At 33.5% G+C, this 13,528-nt stretch overlaps 1 protein-coding gene across 1 annotated transcript in view; it reads left to right on the top strand.

Moving 5' to 3' along the window:
* LOC115448976 (serine/threonine-protein phosphatase rdgC) overlaps positions 1–13,528 on the top strand; it is an 82,050-nt gene that overhangs the window by 467 nt on the left and 68,055 nt on the right. The window lies entirely within an intron of this gene.

Below are 13,528 nucleotides of genomic sequence, written 5' to 3'. Positions count from 1 at the left end.
TTATCCCCGAAGGGGTATGCAGAGGCAAGTGTAAGTAAAGTACTTATAATTATAATATATACGCTTACGTACTTTATTTCCGTGCAATGTCCTGGAATAATGTTTTCATGTATAAGCTTTCGAGAAAAATCCTTTTAACCTGTCAAACTGTTGAATAAGATTAGTTGCTTGCCTGACATTTATTTATATCAACGTTGGTACACTTACTATTATATATGTAGGTATTTTTTGTACAAAAGAACGATTAATGGCATTAGTCCACATGACCAAATAACTGCCGTAGACGTTTAAAAAATACATACAAATCTATAGATACGTGTACATCTATATGGTTCCGTTCATATATCCTTGGGGCATCCAGTTAGCGGGTTTGATGAGGCGTATAACAGAAAGATGTGACGTCTTATCGCCAACGCTCCAAATTTCATTCTATGGTTAACGCAATACAGACGTAAATGGGATTAAGTATTTAAAAAAATACATTTCCAATGTTATCAAACAATACAGCGACTCAAATCATATTGTTTTAGGTATTGCCCTATTTTCCTAACCGCAAAAATATTTATGAAAGATTTTCCTGAATATCACAGACAATTTATTTTAGTACAGGCTCGACCGCATGCTTGATCTGAACAGCAGTTATTTCTAAAATACCTATTATATGAAAGTCGTCATCAACGTTGAGTTTAGTCACGTTAATTATAATCAAGCTTTTAGTAGCCTCTGTAGTTTCAATTTTTTTTTTATTTAAGTTTACTTTTTACTTTACCGCTTTCATTTGTGCGAGTGGCTTAGCGAAGGGGGTGGTGAGGGTGAACCCCCACAGGTGTCACCTACCTTGACCCATTACTCACACACTCACCCAAAGGGGTAGACAGAGGCGCAAATAGTGCATACACTTTTCGCCATGTGCAGTCCCTCATTGTGAGATGGGAGCTAATCCATTGCTATATCGGGCACAAACTCTAAACACCAGGCTCATTCTTGCGAAAAAGTAATATCACTTTGCCTGACCCGGGAGTGGAACGCGAGACCTCAGAGTAGTATTCGTACCTGTAGGAATATAAGTACGCCATCAAGAAAGACACTAATAAAAAAATATAAAATATACTTACATATTAGAAACCACGACAGTCAAACAAGTTATATTAATTTCGATATGTGTTGAGAGATTAAGGATTCTTTACCTAGATTAAATGCATAACAGCCACGGGGTTAATAGTCGATACACATCAAAACCGTCCCCTGACACGCGCTAGCTACCCCACTGTGTTTTGAGAAGCGAGATTTCGTCGGTGTCATTTCTATTAGCCAAAAAAGAATTTTCCGTATGCGTCAATCATTAGCGTTGACTGGTGACGCATTATTAATGAATAACTAATGAATGATCTGGATTCTAAATAAGTAGATCGAAATAGGTTTGGACTTTAGTATGTGTTGAAAGCTTCTAATCTACTACGTCACATTTATTTGGTCTAATTCGTAATGTGCTTGTCGCTACGAGAGTTGATTTGATTATTTTGATTGACGCAGTTACTCGCTAGTAATTATTTCGGACGATATTTGTGAAAAACTACACGTCGCGTATTAAATAAAAACTTCACAAAGTGTATGTGGGAATTTGCAGGGCCATATTGAGTGTAGAGTTCTGTAGTCAATAGCAGTTGACATAAATATTAAGTTTTACCTTGTCGATTATAATTGACTATAATCATAATATTTTATTTGCATTGAATGTAGGTACAAAACATAGGATGGTAACATAATTTATAAGTTCCGATACATTCTGCCAGATGGCGTGCAAAAATTAAGTTTTGTAATTTTATAACATAAATCATTTTACAAAACGAATGACTAGAGCACTGAATTCAAAAAGATAAAACGAAACAAAAACAAATAAGTAAATTAACCGCATGACTACAATGGCTTTTCCGTGTAAAGAACTCAAACATGAAAGGGGCTGTAAACCGACAAAAGCGTGAAACATTTCGTCAAGAGATTTGTTGTTAAAAGTAATCAATTATTAAAGTAATTGTAGATACTACTTAATATATTGTTTCTTTAGTGGAATGTAAACTTTGTTATTTCTATTTATGCTATAATTACGTTTATTAAAGAGTTATTTACAGAAAATTGCATCTAATATGGATGTCACGCAATCTCTCATCTACTATAATTGATATTTCACACACACATTATGCCCGTATCCTCGAAGAGAGAGGCAGAGGTGCAACCAGGGCATTTAATTTTTGTCATGTTTTTCGTCCCATGATATAACAGACGGGGGGGAGGGGGGGGGGCTACGGGCTGAGAGTTCAGCCCGTAGCCGTGTCTTCAATAATATATAAAGCAGTTTATCCAATGGCGGCATATATTCCTGAATAACCCTCACACAAATAAAAATAATAACTTTAGGTATAAAGAATTAGTGGATATTTTCCGTCCTAGAATGCTTTGATTTCAAGCAAATAGCATAACTTATTGACAGTATAAAAATCGAAACTGAATATTCTCGTTTCGCAAGCGATTTATTGGTTACCCGCTCCAGTGTGGCGGTGAAACGTAACAATCCTCGGAAGAATTATTTAAAGGAATAACAACCTTTGAACTGTTATCTATAGCAATTTTCTTCTTTAATCTAAACCTAATTTAGATACTTTCCGAGTATAGACGAATAGTCACGAATACAAATGCGTAACTAGTTTATTCGAGTGTTCAGTGTATTCGTTACTCATAATTCAGTCATATTTATTCGCCAAGTTATTCGGTGAACTATTCGCCAATAGTCTAAATTAGGCATAACACCTAAAATGACAAAGATATTTATTATCTTTGGTCGCCACCGGTATTTGCGTCAAAAACTACATTTTAACCACGTCATCGTATGATGTGGATTGCATAATATGTCATAAAATTAAGATTAATAATTTATAACATAATAAATATATTTAAAAATAAATAAAGAACACTGTTTTACAGAAAACCGGCGTGAGATAATAGCTTGCGTTTTATGGGGGTTAAGTAAGATATACGGAAGCCCATGAAATATCCCAATCCTTCCCGAATGCCTATTATTTCCTCCAAGGCTTGTAGCGCGTCCATGATTCTTTTGGAATTGAGGGTGATTATGGGCCGTGGAAATTAGCACATGCGAGTGTTTGACGGACTAGAAAATAAAAAAAAAAAATTATGTTATTGATTAGCGTTATTAACTAAAATACGTACAAATTATTTCAACACGCATCGAGCTTTCTGGCCGTAGAAGTAGGCAGAGGTGCAACGAGGGCACCTACTTTTCGCTATGTCTGTTCCATGCTCTAATGTGACCCTGATCTACTCCATAACCTAAGGAGGAAGAACTTCTTTTCCTAAGATAAGCCCAGTAGAACTTTCCAGACCTGATATTCGAATCCAAGACTTCAGTGGGGTGGTCGTACCATGCACACAATACAACTACGCCACAGAGGCAATTGGTGCCGTATTGTTTTTTTAATAGATTTAATAGATTCACACAAACACAAAACTAGTTGTACATAGTACATATTCTCCAAGAGTTAAATAACTACAAAATCCTCGTTTAAAAAAGTGAACAACCTTCTTGATGTCACCATAATAAGCATAAATGCCCAAATTTCAGCATTATTATAGTAAATATTAAAAATAGTATATTAATAATTACGGTAACAAAAATTAAATAACAACAGAAATTTATATAAGAAACTAAATAATGAAGTCAAAGATGTGAAATAATACTGAAAAAGAAAAACTGCAACAATACTATAATCTTAATAAATATAATATTTTAATAACTTTAATGCCTTAATCTTATATAATAATAAGTAATAATAATAATCGTAATATATTAATTATATTAAATAACTATTTGTAGCTCTCTTTTAAATCAGGATACCGAAAAACAGAATATATCAATTAAAATTATGAAAGTTTCAGTTGTACAAATTATTAAAAAAATAATTATATGTACATTATAATAAGTGTATAGTTATACTCCTAACATATCTATTCATGCTGTTTCAAGTACTTATGCTACACATAATGGATTTTACGCCATCATTGATTTGTTTGATAAATATAAAATATATTATGTATGTATGATATAGTGACTGTTTTACTTCTTACTATCCTGATTTCCTTCACTCTCTTCTTCGTTCTTTCCTGTCATCACTACTGATTTAATATTTTTTTTAATTTCTACGTTATTTAATGAATTAGTGTACAAGTGAGTTGTTCTCAAGTGCTACGGCTGCCAATAAATATTGATGACAGAAAAGATATACTTGAAATATGAAGTATTGCGCGATACTACACTACACTTACGTACTGCTAGACATGTCTTACTTATAAACTTGTTTTAGCGTTAAGTGGTGATTAAGAATTGCTTAAATTGCTGTCAAAAACATCACCCGTTTCCTAGTTTAAACCTTATTAAGAGGAAAAATGGTGGGTTTTGACTAACAGCTGATCGAGTGAATTTGTGTTTTAACTAAGCATAGCTTTGCGAGTATTTTATAAGTTAGTCTTCTTATAATGCCTCGTAATGACACCTCACATTAAAACCGCTCTATTACTTCTACTGTGCCACTCTTATCAAGATTTTCTGTGAGATAGTATTTTATAATTGTTAATAAAATTCGAGTTTATTTATTAATTATTATTTTATTACCGTAATTTAATCTGATCCATAAATATATCAAAAAGTAAATGTCAGTAAAAAATGCTAAACAATTCTGGTACTTTTCAAACCTCGCCGTCACACATGGCCTGAATAACTATCACATGTAGTTTATTAAAACCCAAAAATCAGGCATGGCATCACAACACAGACTAAAAGTCCGCGAAAAAACATAGTTGTATTTCTGAAGCATTGCTGCATGGCTGGTAAAAGTACGACTGTGACAACGGTTGTCGCAAAACTCACGCGGGTATTACGATTGCCAGTTGATCTAATTATTATACTCTCTGACGCTTCACATATTGCACTTCAGATAATGCAAATGGATTGCGTAATAAAATTATGCCGATTAATGTATAGTAGTATCAAGTATCGGCACGTATGTGGAAACATCGAGAAAGAAATTATATTAACTTCAAGAACTTTCACATAGGTATTGTCGATAATTACTCGCATTTGTTCGTCAGCATTGCAAAGAATATAATTACCACATAGGAGCAGTGTCACTTTAAGCTTGTTACTCCTGATGATTTCTGTATTTACGGGTTCAAACTAGCGTGGATCTAACTTAATTAAGGGGTTAATGCCTCGAATATGTATTGTCGTTTACTATTAGGAGTGGGTGTGTGACGACAGACTACAAGCGACATAGTCTTTATCCGGATTCAGCGAGAAAGTGAAATTAAAATACCGATGTAAACCAAAAGCATTTTCAGCGCAATATGACGAGTGTTTAGAAATATTCAGTGTTAATTGTATTTTTAGATTGAAGTGTCAGTGTTTAGTGTTAAATCGGTTTTGTTAAATATAACCCGAACCCCGGCGCGTAACATTAATAAAGCACTTCACGCCATTCAGGCATTCAACCGTATTTTATGTCTGATGAATTGAAACGGTAAAGTAACCTATCTCGCGTATCAAAAACTGACTTGAACTTGAACAGTATATTAAGAGAAATTGGTTTCGAATAAAACAGACATTTTTTGTAAAGATCATGACGTTTATAAGCGAAGAAAATCTCAATGGATCAAAAACATGTGATTATTGTTTTAAATATTTAAAAGTTAAATGTAAATTTGGAAATTTGGGTTGCATTTTGGAAGTATAAAATAATATTACAGCATAATATTACGTTATGAAATAATTATTATTTTCATACCTGCTTGTGGTAATTATGGGTTGATGTGATTACAATCAAAACAGCTTTGTAAAATTATATTACAACTTGGGAGGTGGCTAGGTAGCTATATAAAGTGGCTTTCACTTAATAAATAATTATCCCCAGGTTAGAAAAGTTGGTTCATTAGAGAAACAATTTGCACGTTTCAGCTGTAGTACGGAAACATCGGTAGTGATGTAATTGTTGTTCAATTTAAACTTAATAAGTTGTGACAATAGTTGAATGAGAAACAGCTGCAGAATTGTCGCGTCTAATAATGATAAGTTTTAGTTGCAAGACATATGTATATACTTGTAATTATTACCTGCTCGCACTGATATTCGCGGCGGAAGTCTTAAAAATATAATAAACTTTTATTTAAATTTTCAACCTTTACATCTTAGTCCATTTCCATCAAGAAAATTATGATTTTACATATAACAAAATTAGAAATTATTATAGTGTAACATAATCTTTACGATAAACATATTGATAATTTCCTTGTATTACCCATTTTATAAGAAAAAATATTTGATAGATATTAAATTTTATAATAAAAATGCACCTCTCGAAATTTATTAGACTTGAATTATTATAGAGCCAAAAGTCTGCTTGTACTTCGTAAGAAAATGGTGCAATTTAGGCATCCCTTCAATTCACTGAACTCGGCCCTTCCGTTTCGTCTCTTTGAAGCACATCACATTTATCTGTCTTCGTAAGAAATCCACCATTTGTCTACCCGCAGCAGATATCATTCCAATATACTTTCCAATATTTTAATTCCACATCTCGGAGGAGCGTCTTACATAGCTGTCGTCCCGGGTGTAACGACCCTCGTTTATTTTCCACAATGATCGGCACGGGTACTGTTCGTGACGTCGGTTTTGGAGTATGCCGAACATTATCTTTACTTTAGAAGAATATCTTTCATGTAGCAAAATGTTTTGGCTTTGGTTTCATGACTTAACGGTTGGTCTGACGTCAACCTTTCTTGGGAATGCAATGTTTGTTTGTTCGCTCTCTAATATATGACTCTACATATTGGTTCGATCTAGAGTTCGTTATAATTCTTCATTAGTCATTGACTGTTGTAAATTGGGATGAGATGCGAGGAGGGAAGGTATTTATTCCCAATCGTAAGGTCAAGTCACGTCATATCGTTTTTATATGTACCGTAAAGATATTAATATCTGGCGCAGTGTGTATCTGGCCCTTATGCCTAGCAAGATACTTTCGCTTAGTTATTGTTTCTATTTAGAACTCGGGCATATATTGTCGTATTCACTGCATAGTTTATTTTGGGTGTTAGAGCGACGAGAGCGTTGACTCAGTGAGATTACGATTTAAATATAGGCGGGGGCGAGTTGCCAAATCATTGGGGAAATGTTCGGACCTTGGAGCGCCGTGACAGAAGAATTCGAGCGAATTGTGATTGTTTTGTGAATTTGCGAGAAATACTTTTAATTCACGTTGTTTATAAGCTGGTTACGACTCTAGTAGGTAGGGCGATACTATTAGCCAATAAGTTATGCTCACGAAGACGTTAAATATCTTTAAATGTTTTATTTAAATCAGAAAGTTGTAATAGAGCGGTGGAGTGCTATTAAGCCGCTTGTACATTAGTTTCAGAGGCGTTACCAGAGCACCCACGACTCACTGAACTTATTTTCAATCGGGCGTAAATTCAGACGTTATGTGATTTTTCAGTCGAAAACTGGACACAATTTTTAATGCCCTAAGAATGAAAATTGAAATCACACATAAAATGCTGTTGTCAACGCCTTCATGGCATATTAGATCTAGAATATTGTATCTTTGATGTTTTATAAAATGGGTAACTTATATATACGATCTAGGACATATATTTGGAATGAAGACATAAAATAATGTTTATTTAGTGAAATATTTTTATCGCAAATTATTTTTTAACGAATGGCTTCTTATTAGTTGTTGATAAACACACTAATTGCCGTTTCAATGACTCTTCGTTTCTCACCTTTGGTTGTAAAAATGTCAATGATGTGTGAGAAAAATAATGGTATTTACAAAACGTTTAAATTGAATAAAGTAATGTACACCGTAATTATTTTTATATATAGCCCTGATATTTACAATGTGTGTGGACGTTTATTATTTGATTAATTGGTTCTTCGTCTTTGTATTCTCTTGTATTGTTTGTTTAGTTGTTCTTGCTTCTTTTAGCTTTTCTTTCTTTTTAAGTCTGTATGTTATTGTTTTAAATACACAATTTGTTGCGTTATACAATCCATTGGCGTAAAATGTTTCACACGAAAACAAAGTAAGATCTTTTTCAATTATTTTGCATATTTACGAGTACATGTTGTTGGGTTTTTTGTTTTGAAGGGGTAGGTATATCAGGACCTGATTTCCTCACTCATCACTGCCCAACCAAGGCTCAAGTAAAAATCAAAGCTTTCTGTACAGCGTTTTTTATATTAATTTAGAGAAATTTTATCCAAGGATCAATTTATTGAAAATTTATAATTCAAGAAATAAAACGGTTTTAGTAATGCCTACAACTCTTTGAACCCAGTTGGATTGTAACACTAATATTTTTTAACAATGATATCTTTAGATAAACCTTAGGAATTTGACCTATTCCGTTCAATTATTAAAATCTAAAGTCTTGTAAAGTTCCCGTAGTCTGTCAGTTGTTTTATATTATTCCTTTATCTTAACAGAGTGATGAATATGCAAATTGAAGGTCCCAACTGGATTTACGTCAATTTCTCTAAAAGGAGCGGTAAAATATGCCGTACAACTTGATTTCCTGAAGTTTCCGATTGCAATAGGAAGATTATATTGATGCGGTAAATCTGATTAAGTAGGTAACTTTGGTTTGGCCTTATTACCGGCCCTTGAGAAACGTTTAATCAATTATTTAAATTTTCTCTGCATGGTATTGTGTTGTTAGTCGATCATTATAATTTATAACAATTATATGAGACAAAGGCATTTCGCTTTTTTATGTATGCAATTTTAATTTTAATGTTAATAAATGTTATCGGAATAAAACTATTGCGAGGCGGACCATGAGGGCTGCAAAGTCTTCGAAATGTCGGGAGAAATTCATAACGTAAAATAGCGATGAATTTCGAGAAATAGTTTTATTTTGATGTGTACATTCGCATAAAGATAAGAAATCATTATTTAAAAATCTCAATAACAATTATAAAAGTACTAAACGTATTCTGCCACGTATACGGAGCATACTGAAAAAGTGGTATAGATTTTAAACGGAAAATACGAGCAACCGGGGTTGATATCGACTTGTTATTGGCGGCTGGCGTGCAAGATATTCCGTTCCCATTCAACGCTAGGCTCAAAAAATAACTAGCACTTCGTTCTATAGGCTCTATATCGCGTAATAAAAGAACTCTTGAGTCAGCGAGCAAACCAGCTTACGTATTATTAAACTCCTATTATTGCGATTTTATTTTATTGCTATAAGTTTAAGTGTCATAATTATCGAGTGAATTCTCTATCAGGGCGATATTTTTTTACGTTTATATCGCTGGGTGTATCCCATGCGACTAACTAGAGGGTAATATCTATATTTTTATAACGTAGCTTAGCTTCGAATAGACTTTTCAATATTAAATGATTTATTCCGCTTACGATGAGTCCAAATTCCTGAACCAATGCGCTAGCGATTTTAAAATCGCGGTCTATGCTTATCATTTTTGGACTGCCTTAAAGGTTACGCCTATCAAAGGATACACTCGGCGTTATCAGCCCTAGCCTTTAATACTACTACCTTAGACGCTGGGGTCGCAGGATATACCAAATGTATCCACAAAGTGCGAAACCACAGTCCCCGAATGTTCGACCGCAATAACTGATTGGGCATTAGTTGATTCTTGCTACAGCTAGAGTATGTCGGACGGAATTCTCCAAATGCTCTCAATGTACAGGAACGTAGTGTTTGGGGATCCGGAAATGTGGCTCACCATACAAAATATAATAGAATGCAGTCACGTCACGTCGATGTTCTGCTTGGCTGTGGTCAGTTGTCAGTCAAATTATCTATTATAAATTAGTTTTTTTTTGTTATTCAAGTACATACGTAAGTTTTTAAAATTTCCTTTACATGTCCTGTAAGACATTGCTATCTGCAAATTCCAGGATTCTAGAATAACAGGAAGAACTCTATAGGTTTGAATCACTTGTGAAATCGCAAAATATGCGACATAAACGGTCAAACCTTTTGAACACGTTGACTTGCAAGTTTTATTGTTTTACAGCAAAAAGAGACACTATTCTTTCCATATATGTTATAATTCTCTTTGCACTATTCTTTATTTATGTTGACAAATTTTAGTTCAGATTTTTCTCATATTATGGTTATCCATCAACTCGCCATGCGGCTTGATTCGCTACTCGTTTCAAGAGCAGTTTTTGGGCATGAGTTAAAGGTCATCAGCGAGCCGAGCTTGGCGTTGGTTGCTATCTCGAAAACATCGCGGGAGCGTAAACAGAAACTAATTTTGCGCGAGATGCGAGGCGATCTACGAGACGAGGGTTTAAAGTCTGTACAGGAATATAAAATAAAAAAACAATCAAGTTTAAAGAAGGCTTATTTTCATGATACTAGATAGTCTCTTAGCTTTATAAGTCAGTTGTAGAAGTAAAATGCTACAAGATGTGGCTTGGCACGGCGTGTATACACATTTGTAAGCACATTTTGCAGATTGAGCACTGAGCTGGATATTTGCCAGTGAACCATTCAAAAAAGCTTATCGGAATAACTGTATGCATGATTGATGACGAAATACAGTTGACATAATTATTTTTATACGCTATGCGCACGTGCCGGATCGACGACGGACTGAATAAAGCATGTGTTATGAGTTACGACACAATTTTAAATGAAAATTTTTCATTAAATTGCATGAATGAAAATTAAATATATGTTAAAGTCACCATTCCGCATGACGACAAACTTGGTAAGGCCGAAAAAGACAAAAATTCTAAATATTTAGCCATGTGGTTACTGATATGTGGGTTCTGAACTCTACAATAATTATTATAGTCCCGATTGCTGTTTCTGTCCGTGGGTTCATACTAAAATGCTTCGACCAACATCTTCAGAAGCTCTCAAGGATGGATGCGCGTTGGATGAAGGGCCAGATGAAGAAAGCAGTATTGCTGGATACAGCACGCACTGTAAGGAAATTCCTCACTTTAAATCCCTGGGATGAACGTTATTCTTTTTTAAATATATTTATATGCACAAATGTTATTAAAATATATTTAAAAATGTTAAAAATAACTTTTAAAATAAAGAGAATGATATAATTTAATTATTATCTAACTAGACTTATCAAAAAAATTTCAGGCGCTGGTTTATCGGCGGTTGTGAAATCTGAAAGTAAATTCAAGAGAAGCAAAATAAGACAAACCGCTCAAAATAAACCTCGTAAACGGAAATGCACTCAGCAAAGACGTCAGATTTTTATTCGTAAGGAAAATAAATAATAACTCCATTTGCTAACAGACTTTGTAATGCCGATAGGTTTTATAAAAATAGATTGTTTAATTTAAATTTCTGTATAATTATTTATTTGTGTTAGAATTTTTATTGTTTTTGTTTTCCTTTTTAATTTTATTCAAATGTATGTTCTACAATTTAGATGGTATATGGTTTGTCCTATTAAACTTTGTTTTTGATGTCCACGATACAGGCATAGCCTAGTGTGGACATCGTGGCTAATTGGTATAATTTGTGTAACTTTTTGGAAAATAAATTTATTTCTTATTCTTATTTCTTATTTAGATTTTACATCTCCTATATTTTAACAATTGACAAGGCCAAATTTATACTATTACCTATTGAATCTATTATATTGACTAACTCTAGGAGGACAATATATTATTATGTTTTACTGGATATATCTCGGCACTGTAGTTGTCCAGTAGTTAATCTGGCTACAATGTCCTTCAAACCGGAACACAACAGTAATTACACACTACTTAGATCCTAAATAAAAGTTATAAACTCGGACTAGACCTGTGAGAAATAAAATGTCATTATAATTATATATTTCAAACGTTCTGTAGTTTTGTATCCGTGTCTGTATTTTATCTGAATTACTTTATCCAAACTTCGGTTCTCACGGGTTTTATATTTAAAGCCGAGTATCTCTAGATTAACGAAGTTAAAGTTTAGTTTAGACGACGTAAATTATGCAATACTCTTGAAGCTGAAAGTTTTGTGAGACCGGATATATTTTGTACCTGATTGAATACCGATAATCCCGATGAAAACCTGCAATTATAATTTGATCTCATGAAAGTTGTATTACAGGTTAGTAACAGTACAATAAGACAGACTGACATAATTGCAACGTCCATCGGTAGACGTATATTAGATTTAATTAACACGAGGTGCTAGGGTAGGAAAATAAAATCAGATTGATCGGATAGATCGACGCCGCTACGGGCGTAGAGATGTCAGCCTCTATTCTTTGAAAACAATAGCTGTTACGTCGCTCGTAACTTCGCCCAAAAAGATTCAGAATATGATCAAACAATGCAAATGAGTACAGCCGCAGAAAAAGCTGGTAGTACTAAATTTACATTCCGTGTACCATTTCTTAACGTGAGCTTAGTGCTGCAGGTAAACTACAATAAATATGCATGAGTACATTATTGAAACAGTTGCGGTTATCTTCTGTTTGGACGAGATTGCATTTGCTTTGCAATATCATTTGTGAAGTCGATCGCTAATTCTCTGATACTGAAGATTACTCTAAATTAATCACTAATTAAAAAAAGTATATCACTATCAATTATATAAACGTAGGCAAAATGTTAAAGGCATGAAGTGTAATAGCAATCAAAATTTAAACTACCTACGTATTTGAGCTTGGTTTAACTACTTTTTATGTATCCTTATTTTTACTAATTGCTTAATAATATTTTTATTATTGCTTTAATACTGAAATATCTTGTAGCAAAATTAAAATTTATAGACAAAAATATGGTCTCATATAGATCTCTCTCGTAAGTGCGGGAAAGTGGGAGCAATTTTTTAGTTGATGCCCCGCTCCCTAGATGCGAGGCAATCATTGAAACTGAAATGCTGAGTATTCGTCTGTAGTACGTCTGTAACGAAAATGTCTGTATTTTGTAGTCTTGACTGATTGTGGTTGTTAAATAGATACTTCTTCCTTAATTTTTAAACTGAGGAACGTATGGAATTATTAATAATGAATATGTTCAAAAAATAAAATGCTTGCAGATTTTTGTTACCTATCTAATTTAACTTATTTTATACTAATGTTCTAAAGCTGAATATTTATTTGTTAGGTAGTATGAACGCGCTGGTATTAACTTTGTAACACTGAATTTAAATATTCTTCAAATAAAATGAACAAACATTATACCTGAGTGCTGTAGGATACTTTTTATTCTGAGAACAGAATTTTACGGGAGCGGGATCGCGAGCAGAAGCTGTTAATTAATATTTATGCGAATAAAAATTCTTTCTGTTCAGCAGTAAATCTTATCCAGATCCATACAATACTTTGAATTTGAAGTATAAAAAGTGTTCTTAAAACTATTGGATAGACAGTGTTTTATGTTCTCTATTCTGAAGATCATAAAAATGTCAGTCATCGGTAAATATAGAACGATGACTAAATAGTTTTTCT

Source organism: Manduca sexta, chromosome 22, assembly GCF_014839805.1.
Source record: "Manduca sexta isolate Smith_Timp_Sample1 chromosome 22, JHU_Msex_v1.0, whole genome shotgun sequence".
Classification (NCBI taxonomy): domain Eukaryota; kingdom Metazoa; phylum Arthropoda; class Insecta; order Lepidoptera; family Sphingidae; genus Manduca; species Manduca sexta.
Note: the sequence above shows the minus strand (reverse complement) of the source record. Positions and strands in the feature narration are given on the sequence as shown.